Consider the following 10275-nt stretch of genomic DNA (forward strand, 5'->3'; position numbering starts at 1 on the left):
TCCATTGATCTATGTGTCTGTTTTTGTGCCAGTACCATACTGTCTTGATGATGACAGCTTTGTAATAGAGCTGGAAGTCCGGAATTGTGATGCCGCCAGCTTTGCTTTTCTTTTTCAACATTCCTCTGGCTATTCGGGGTCTTTTCTGGTTCCATACAAATTTTAGGATTATTTGTTCCATTTCTTTGAAAAAAGTTGATGGTATTGTGATAGGGATTGCATTGAATGTGTAGATTGCTCTGCATAGCATAGACATTTTCACAATATTTGTTCTTCCAATCCATGAGCATGGAACGTTTTTGTATTTCTTTGTGTCGTCCTCAATTTCTTTCATGAGTATTTTATAGTTTTCTGAGTACAGATCCTTTTCTTCTTTGGTTTATTCCTGGGTATCTTATGGTTTTTGGTGCAGTTGTAAATGGGATCAACTCCTTATTTCTCTTTCTTCTGTCTCATTGTTGGTGTATAGGAATGTAACTGATTCCTGTGCATTGATTTTATATCCTGCCACTTTACTGAATTCCTGTATGAGTTCTAGCAGTTCTGGGGTGGAGTCTTTTGGGTTTTCCACATAGAGGATCCTGTCATCCGCAATTGATGAGGTTGTGTCTCGGGCCTCTGCTTCACGTTCCTGAGCCAGGAACAGAAAGTCGACCTCCCACATGGCTACAATTTCTCCTCCCAGAGGTTCCCTGTTGGAGGCCTCATGAGCCATGGTCAGAGGCTGTGCCGGCCATGTTCTCACTCAGTAATTGACCTCCAGAAACCCATCGGCAGCTTGGACTCACTCTGAAGACAAAGTGGGGTGCTAATGATACCCAGAACCCTGACTTCGATCCTATCTCCCCTGACTCTGACTTAGGCCACCAGTCTGACCTTAAGCAGCTGCACAGAGTCAACAGAGATGTGTGTGGAATCTATTCATTAGCCAAGGACCCCCCTCACCGATGCCCCGTGTGACAGCTCGTGAGCCCACAGCCCATTACCTCTGCAGATGGGCACATCAGTCCTCAGGCAGGTGATGCAGGTTTGCCGTGCACTGAAGATCGGGGGCTGGGGGGCAAGGAGAGTCCAAGTCTGCAGGTCAAGCCACCAACTGCCTTCTCCAGGCAGGTTCCAGTGAGTCACGGGAAGGAGACGTAGTGCTGGGATGAGAATGTGCTCATGGGAGGGGGGCAGGGGATGAGTGTGCATGTGTGTGTGCATGTGCGCATGTGTGTGAGGGGGTGTGTGTGTAAGTGTGTGAGAGGGGTGTGTGAGGGGTGTGTGTGCATGTGCATGCATGTGTGGTGTGTGTACGTGTGTGTGAGAGGGATGTGTGCGTGTGTGTGAGGGGTGTGTATGAGCAAGGGGTGTGTATGTGTGAGGGGTGTGTTGTGTGTGTGCGAGGGGTGTGTATGTGCACGTGTGTCTACGTGTGTGCATGTGTGTGAGGGTATGTGTGTGAGGGGGTGTGTGTGTAAGTGTGTGAGAGGGATGTGTGTGTGTGTGAGGGGTGTGTGTGCATGTGCATGCATGTGTGGTGTGTGTTTACATGTGTGTGAGAGGGATGTGTGCGTGTGTGTGAGGGGTGTGTTGTGTGTGTGCGAGGGGTGTGTATGTGCACGTGTGTCTACGTGTGTGCATGTGTGTGAGGGTATGTGTGTGAGGGGGTGTGTGTGTAAGTGTGTGAGAGGGATGTGTGTGTGTGTGAGGGGTGTGTGTGCATGTGCATGCATGTGTGGTGTGTGTTTACATGTGTGTGAGAGGGATGTGTGCGTGTGTGTGAGGGGTGTGTATGAGCAAGGGGTGTGTATGTGTGAGGGGTGTGTTGTGTGTGTGCGAGGGGTGTGTATGTGCACGTGTGTCTACGTGTGTGCATGTGTGTGAGGGTATGTGTGTGAGGGGGTGTGTGTGTAAGTGTGTGAGAGGGATGTGTGTGTGTGTGAGGGGTGTGTGTGCATGTGCATGCATGTGTGGTGTGTGTTTACATGTGTGTGAGAGGGATGTGTGCGTGTGTGTGAGGGGTGTGTTGTGTGTGTGCGAGGGGGGTGTGTATGTGCACGTGTGTCTACGTGTGTGCATGTGTGTGTGGTGTGTGTGAGAGGGGTATGTGTGTGAGGGGTGTGTGTGCATGTGTACGTGTGTGAGAGGGATGTGTGTGTGTGTGAGGGGTGTGTATGTGCGAGGGGTGTGTTGTGTGTGTGCAAGGGCTGTGTGTATGTGCACGTGTGTCTACGTGTGTGCGTGTGTGAGGGGTATGTGTGTGAGGGGTGTGCACGTGTGCGTGTGTGTGAGGGGTGCACGTGTGTGCGTGTGTGGAGGAGTGTGTGTGCCTGTGTGCACATGTGCGTGTGTGTGAGGGGTGTGTATGAGCGAGGGGTGTGTGTGTGAAGGGGTGTGCATGTGTGTGTGTCTACATGTGTGTGCAGGTGGGTGTGAGAGGGGTATGTCTGTGAGGGGTGTGCATGTGTGCGTGTGTGTGTACGTGCGTGGGGGGGTGTGCCTCAGAGACTTTAGGTGATCAGCCGGGCGCAGGGCGGGTAGGCTGCGCGGCCGGGACCGAATGCAGGCAGCGAGACCCCGGGGGCACGTTCCTGCGTCCAGGTTCTGCTGGTTGGAAGCAAACGTGGGCCTCCCCAGCGCGGGCTCTCCCTTATGGGGGACCAGGCTGCCACCTCCACCTCAGCCGGTGGACGTCCGTCCCGGTGCCCTGACTGCTGGGACGGGGTGAGGAAGGTGGGGGCCCCGCCCCGTGTCGGAGGCCCAGGGGCCGGGCCGGAAGGTCTTTGTGCAGGGTTCCCGCTGCTGGCAGGCCGGGCAGTGGCGTGACCTTGGGTCCGGGCGTTATCAAAGAGCACCCGCATCTTTGAAGGAGAAGCAGCACATCAGGGACGTGAAATCACCGTCGTCCACAGAGAGATCTTTGATTTCCTCTCTGCTAGAGGGAGAATTAGCTCAAAGCTCACAGAGAACATTTCGGCCAGAAAAAGGCCGCTACTGGACGCTCTTCCCTTGGTCAGAGGAAAAAATAGTCATCAAAATGGTTTTCATTTCCACCCACTCAGGCCTGCCTCCCTCGTGTGTGTCCCTTGCAAGGTTTCTGATGACCCAGCAGCCTGGAAGATCCATCGTGTTTCCGGGACGTGGTTCCCCGTGCGTTCACTGCCCAGTCTTTGTGAGGTCCTGCCCCAGCAGACAGAGACCCCGTGCCTTCGGGGCGGCAAAACAGCCTGTGGGGCAGTCCCGCTCCTGCGTGAGCTCCAGGCATTGGGCCCGCAGCACCCCGGGGCCCCCGGGACCGAACGGGCCCAGGTGAGCCGTGGACGGTGGCCCCACACCGCAGAACGGCCGGCCTGTATCTTCACCAGCAGACGGGCAGCGCCTGAGCGCCAGGCGGGCTCCTTCTCCCGGGGCTCTGGCCCCACATCGGTGCCGTGGTCACCGCCGAGGGACGCGGCTGCAGGACATCCGCACAGTAAACCTATGTTTTTCAGCTTCATTGGGCATAACTGACAAAAATTGTAGATACTTAAGATGCATGACGTGACGACTTGATACGTCGTGAACCCATCACCGAAATTAAGGTGATTCGCACATGGTTACCGTTCTGCGTGTGTGGTGAGAATAACTCAAGTCCCCAGACCTTCTCCACCTTCCAGCGGGAAGAGCGAGTCCCCGCCTGCAGCCCTCCAGCCCCGGCCTCCCCTGCCCCCCAGCCCCTGGCCACGGCCACGCTCCTCGGCTTCTGGGAGCTTGGCCTTTTCAGATTGCACATGCGAGGTCCTGCGCGGCTGGTCTGTCTGGGTCTGGCTCGTTCCACGGAGCATAACATCTTCAGGTCGGCCCGTGCTGTGGCAGAGGACAGCATCTCCTCCTTTGTTAAAGCTGGATAATATTCTGCCGTGTACGCGCACACCCCCCACTCCGCCGTGTACGCGCACCCCCTCACTCCGCCGTGTACGCGCACACACACCCCCACTCTGCCGTGTATGCGCACACCCCCCACTCCGCCGTGTACACGCACACACACCCCCACTCTGCCGTGTACGCGCACACACCCCACTCTGCCGTGTACGCGCACATACCCCCACTCCGCCGTGTACACGCACACACCCCCACTCCGCCTTCTATGCGCACACCCTCCGACGCTGCCGTGTACGCGCACACCCCCCACTCTGCCGTGTACGCGCACATACCCCCACTCCGCCGTGTACGCGCACACACCCCCACTCCGCCATGTACGCGCACACCCCCCACACACACATTTTCTGTGATACGATTTTGTTTAACTAAAGAGGAACACACAGAAACTCATCTGGAAGGACACGTGTCTGGTGGCTCACACAGCGATCCCAGGGGAGTGGGGCTGGGGGACAGCGGGTGTCCGTTTGCAGGAACCACCCCTCGCTCAGCCTCAGTCCTCGGTCCAGGCTCCGGCTGGCACCGGGCGGGCCCATCAGATCCGCATTACCCTGGAGGCTGCGATTCACTTTCAGACAACCCTGACCAAGCTATGGGGTCTGGTCAGAGCAAACCCAAGATTTTTGCTTGAGTGACAGGACAGAGGGATTTTAGGGGCTGAGCTGTGACCATGGAGCTATTGGCCGTAAGGTCAGTATTACCGAATCAACAGTGATTAAAAACGTGTCTTGAAACAGAAACACACATTAAACAAAATTATGTATCCATTAAATTGATGAAAATTGATGTGATCAGAAGCTAATAGGAATCTAATCCTGTTTTTCCCCTAGGAGCAACGATTTAGTATCCACTAAGTAAGTATTTGCAGTGACTTTATAGAGTATCGCTACTGAGAATAAAGATACTATCCCCCCCCCACACACACACAGAGGCAGACTGTGGGGACATCATTTAAGCCCCTGGATCCAGCTATGCCTGAGGCTGGATCCATCACACGATCCCCACTACATAAATCAATATGTTTCCTGTTTAGGTTAAGCTTGTATGGGCTGGGTCTCTGCTGCTTGCAAACAGAATCTTCCTTAATAGCACAAAACCCCACTGGCCGTGGTCCCAGGAAGTGGCTTCTTTGTTCTAAGGCGTGGTCCCCTCTGGAGTCCCAAAAGGACCTTGACTTCCCAAGGACCCTTCTGAAGTTGGTGGCAGGAAAGCTCAGCTGTCAGGGAGGCTGGGGAACCGTGAGCGGCAGGAGTAGGTCTCCGGACACAGGCCACCCCCACCTACAGCAGATGTTCCTCTCCAACCCGGCTTTCTCATCGTACTCCCCAAAGACAGGCCACAAAGCAAAGCCACCACGCAGACGATTTACGACAGTCGTGGGTATACACAAGTGTGCCTGCAGACAAGGCGCCCCCACCATCACCTTTCCATTTTATTTAGTACGACGGAGCAAGCTGTTCCCAAACCACATTTACACATTCCTCGTAGATCAGACGTTGTGGAGCACCTTCCCGGACAGGCGGCTCCAGGCAGGTGCTGTCACTGCCCTGCTCCCGGCTCCCCTCTCCCGTGGGGATGGTTGGCCCCCCAAGCGCGGGGTGGGGAGACCCCGTCCAGAGTGCTCTGTGGGGCATCCCAGCCCCCGCTGCGGGCCCCAGGAGCGTGTGCATGGAGGAATGAGGGCACGAGCAAAGGAAGGGTGCAGCCCCGGGCTCCTCCAGGCTCATCTCGGCCCGATGCAGAAAGCGTTTGCACCTGGATGTCTGGAAGAAAACCCCGTCTTCACCCTTGCCTGCTGGGGGGTCGCTGATCTGAGGGACCGCTGCCCAGTTCTTAGACAACTCGCTCCTCACTGCATATGTCCCAGCGCAGATGTCGTGGCCCCCCCAGGCCCGAGGCGCCCAGCCCCCTGCCCGTGATGGTGCTCATCACCCAGGAGCAGGCACCTCGGGGCTCCCGTGTTTCGGCTTCTGTGCTCCGCCTCCAGTTCTGACACGGCCTCCCGAGGGCAGGGATGAGGGCAGGGAGGGCGCCGACGGCAGGGAGGGGGCTGTGCACGTCTTCTGCGGAGAAGCCAGTGGGCAAGGATGCGCACCGCCCTGCGCCGAGTGCAGGCTGGCAGCAGAGACCAGACTCCAGCAAGGTCCCCGCAGCAGCTGGGGACGTCGTTCTGAGGGTGGGGCTTACCTCTGGGAAGTGGCTTGTCCCGGGCTGGAGTTCTGCAGTGTCTGCAGACACAGAGCCAGAAGGAGGGGCCGGTGCCGGCTGGGTGTGCTCCTGAAAGACAAGGTGAGCCCCAGCTGGCCTCAGTAAGACCTCAGTTACAGGCTGTTAGCCGAGGCGGGCGCGCGGGGAAGACGGCAGAGGGGGCGGGCGGGCAGCGGCCATGCTCCGAGCTCTGGAGGACACCTGGCCTCCTGCGCTGTCCCAACTCCACGAGTTCATTTTTAGAGGAAATCAATGCTCTTTTGTGCTTGCAAAGAAGACATTTCTGCAGCTCTTCCCTCCCCTCACCCAGTGGATGAGTTTGTTCTGGTGCTGCCGAGACCTCACCTGCTCCCTGCCACCCACAGCCCACACACCTCACACACACGTTCCTGCTCCCGGCACGCCCAGGATGCCTCAGGCGACGGCCCCTGGACCTGCCAACGTGGGTCCCGTGTCCCAGACTCCACCGAAGGGGACTGGTGCCACGGCGTGCCTCGGTCAGAGCGGGGCCCCTCCGGGCCAACCGCGAACAGGTTCCTGTCGCTAAATAAAGGCGATAGACGGCTGGCTTCCCGGCTGCCCTGAGCGGCTCTGGATCTCTACACTTGTCTGCAGGCAGGGGGTCCCGAGGAGGTGGGGAAACGGAGGGAAACAGGAGCAGGGGCCCAGAGTGCCTTCTGCGGCTCGCACACACCACGAGCCCCCTCGATGCGTCCCCCCTGGATGGTGTGGGGGCACCACCCGCACGCCATTTTAAACAAACCTTTGAGAATAACCTGTAAAACCTCATTTTCAAAAATAAATCCGTGCCGGCGTCAAGGTCTTCTGGGGCCGGGAGTGTGGGCTATTCAAATCCTGTGAGCTCCCGCCTGGGCCTTTGCCAACCCTCACGACTGTATAATTTAATCTAATTGATCAATTAAATCCGAATAATTTTTAAACAAGCTGCAATAACAGTTATATAATTTCAGCACTACATATAATTTTCTTAACGACTTTACCAAAGGAAATTGCTCACTGGGATTTGCCGTGTGCCTTGTGGAGACCGCCATCCCCCTGGAGGCCCGCGGGGCTTCGGGAGCAGCCCGTCCTCAGCGTTCACGGACCGGGGCAGAGGTCGCAACCCCCCAGGGTGGAGGCAGCTTCCGGTCAGTCTGATTCAGTGGCCCCTCTGGGTCACCGACCTCGCGGGGATCTCGCGGTTCTTCCCATCTGCTCTGGGGATGATGGATGCGCCGGCTATCACCCGGGCTAGGCTGGACCCCAGAGGCTCACAGGAAGATTTCCATTTGCTCACTGGCGGCTGGTCGGTCTTGGACTCGGCTGAGCTCACAGCGCGGCTGCGGTCGGTCGTCGGCTCTGTGCCCGCGTATCTGGGGCCTCAGCTCTCCTGCAGCAGGTGCGAGTTCTGAAGGTGCTCGCTGACAGCGAGGGAGGTGTAGAAGCGCACAAGGGCGGCTCCCAGCTCTGTTGGCACCGAGGCTGCTCCTGCCCCAGCCTCCGGGGTCCTGCGTCCGAGCGGGGGAACCGCAGTGTGCCAGACCGAGGCCCGGAGTGCAGGGGCCAGCAATCTACCCAAAGCAGGCTCTGATCCAGAAGAACGTGAGCAGGAGCGGGGTTTACTGGGAAGACATGAGCGAGATAGACGGGGGCATAAAGAACCAAGCTTGGACAAGAGCCAGAAGCATCCTTGATGTGAGTTGGGAGGCAACGGGGATGGAGGGACAGTGGCTTCAGGCTGTCCCTTCTGGTTGAAGGAGAATCACCTGTTTCAGGCTCCAGGTATTTGCACATGAGCCAGATCCTAAGAAGAAAGAGGCTGGCTGGCTTCTCTTTGGAGGGCAGGAAACTGTCTGACTGGCCCCTCCAAGACCTCACACACTGGGAAGCAATGGCCCCAAAAGAGAAGAGGGTGTAACATTGCATGTCAGCTACACCTCACTGAAAACAGAGAGGGAGACAGAGACAGAGAGACAGAGAGAGAAGGAGGGGGACAGAGAGACACAGAGAGAGAGAGAGACAGAGACAGAGACAAAGAGACAGAGACAGAGAAACAGAGAGAGACAGAGAGACAGAGTGAGAAGGAGGGGGACAGAGAGACACACAGAGAGAGAGAGACAGAGACAGTGAGACAGAGAGGGAGACAGAGACAGAGAGAAAAAGACAGAAAGAGAGACAGAGAGGGAGACAGAGAAACAGAGAGAAAGAGACAGAGACAGAGAGAGAGAAAGAGACAGAGACAGAGAGACAGAGAGAGACAGAGAGACAGAAAGACAGAGACAGAGACACAGAGAGACAGACACAGAGAGACAGAGACAGAGGGGGTGCCGCAGTCCCCAGAAGCAGAGGAATGGGTGTCATTGCACAAATGACAAAACCCCGTGTGGAGCCGTGGTCGTCAGCGGCCCAGACCCCCTCACTGCCTGTGTCTCGCGCACACGTGTTCCCAGGTGAGCGCACAGTGGGGCCGCCCCAGCACACAAGATGGAAGCACGGAAGACACCTGTGTGCACGGAGGGCAGCGAAGCCCCGTCGGGTGCCTCCTGCCCAGCCCCCAGCTGTGTCTGGAGGTGCCTGCCTGGGAGGGCCTCACGGCCCCGTTCTGGGGGGAGGACAGCCGGAGCCCCCGCGGCACGCGTCTGCCGGGCTGCCCTAGCCAGCGCCGCGCACAGGGCGGCTGATACACAGGCCTGTGCGCCCTCCCCGCGCTGGAGGCTGGACGTCTGAGGCCTGGGCTCCTTCTGGGGCTGGGGGAGAATCCCCCCCACTAGCTGGCAATCCTCCGTGTTTTTGTGGCCTATAGAAGCAAAGGAGATGCCACCCCAATTTCTGCACTGTCTTCACGCAGCCCTCTCCCTATATGTGTATCTGTGATCAAATCTCCCCTTTCCACAAGGACACAGGCGGATGAATTTGGGCCCACTCCCATTCTCACGTGACTAATTACGTCAGCAAGGACCCTGAGTAAGGTCACATTCTGCGGTAGTGGGGGATTGGGATGTCAACATACGAATTTGGGGGACACGGTGTGACCCATAATAACCAGTTAAGAGCTTGTGACGTTGGGGAGATCACGTAAGCTCTCCTGAGGCCCTTTCTTATCTGAGGAACAGTGAGTGCTATTCCAGCTTAGGCTGTTGGGGGATTTCAGGAATAAACGCCTCTAAAGGAGCATAACCGGGTTTGGCCCAACGGAGGAACTCAGTACCTATAGGCCATCGCGGTCATCAGTCGGATCGAGGACAAGCCTCCCAGCTCCCAGCTAGCTGCCCGGCACGTCCAGATAACCCCCAGCACCTCTGGGCTCTACCTCTCTCCCCTGTCCCTCCCGTCACCTGGTGGCCAGGGCTGAGGGAGGTGGCATCGCTCCCAGCCAGGCCCACAGGGGAAGAGGGCCTTTCCAGGGCTCTGTCTCCTCATTATCCTTTCAAGGGCCTGGGAGCTCTCAGAACACCTCGTGGTAAAATTCCCAAGATTTCTCCTTAAACGCAGCCACAAAGTCTTCCATTAATTCTCCGTAAGTGTAAATGTTCCCATAGGCTGCAATTATGGGCTTCTGTGGAGCTGAGCTTTCCCAAACAAGCTCCATTTTAATTTGAATATCAAACACTTTGCACAGCACGTTGCTGTGCTCCCCGCCCAGCCGGGGAGAGCTGGGTGCCCTCGGAACCCTGGGGCCCGGGAAGCCCGGGCCTTGGAGATGGAGGGCAAACAGGCCGGGAGGGAGGTGGAGCCCTGGTAGAGACCTTGAGCCACCTTCCTGGATGGGGGCAGGGGCTGTGGGTCTTGCTCCCAAGGCCCCTCGGATTTTGTTCTGTCCATCCTACACTGCAACTTCGCTTCAAAGAAGCTTCAAGTATTTCCAGTAGGTGAGGCGGGAAGAGAAAAAACAAATAAATGGGAGAAGAATGTGAGTCTAAAGCAAGTTGGGGGTCTCAGAGCCTGTGTTCCCCTCTTCCACGCCATCCACCCCTGGAGAAGGAGGCAGGATTTCGGCAAACAGCGTTAAATCTGGCTTCCCCCAAGAGAGACGGTCTTCCTCTGGGTCTGTGGCCCTGCTGACAAGCTGTGATTAGACGGTAATCCTGAATAGGATCAGGAAGCAGCCCAGGCTCAGTTGCTAAGCTAGTCTGCCCTCTCCAGACGGCCACGAATGTCCCGGAT

This window comes from Halichoerus grypus, chromosome 13, assembly GCF_964656455.1.
Source record: "Halichoerus grypus chromosome 13, mHalGry1.hap1.1, whole genome shotgun sequence".
Taxonomy (NCBI): domain Eukaryota; kingdom Metazoa; phylum Chordata; class Mammalia; order Carnivora; family Phocidae; genus Halichoerus; species Halichoerus grypus.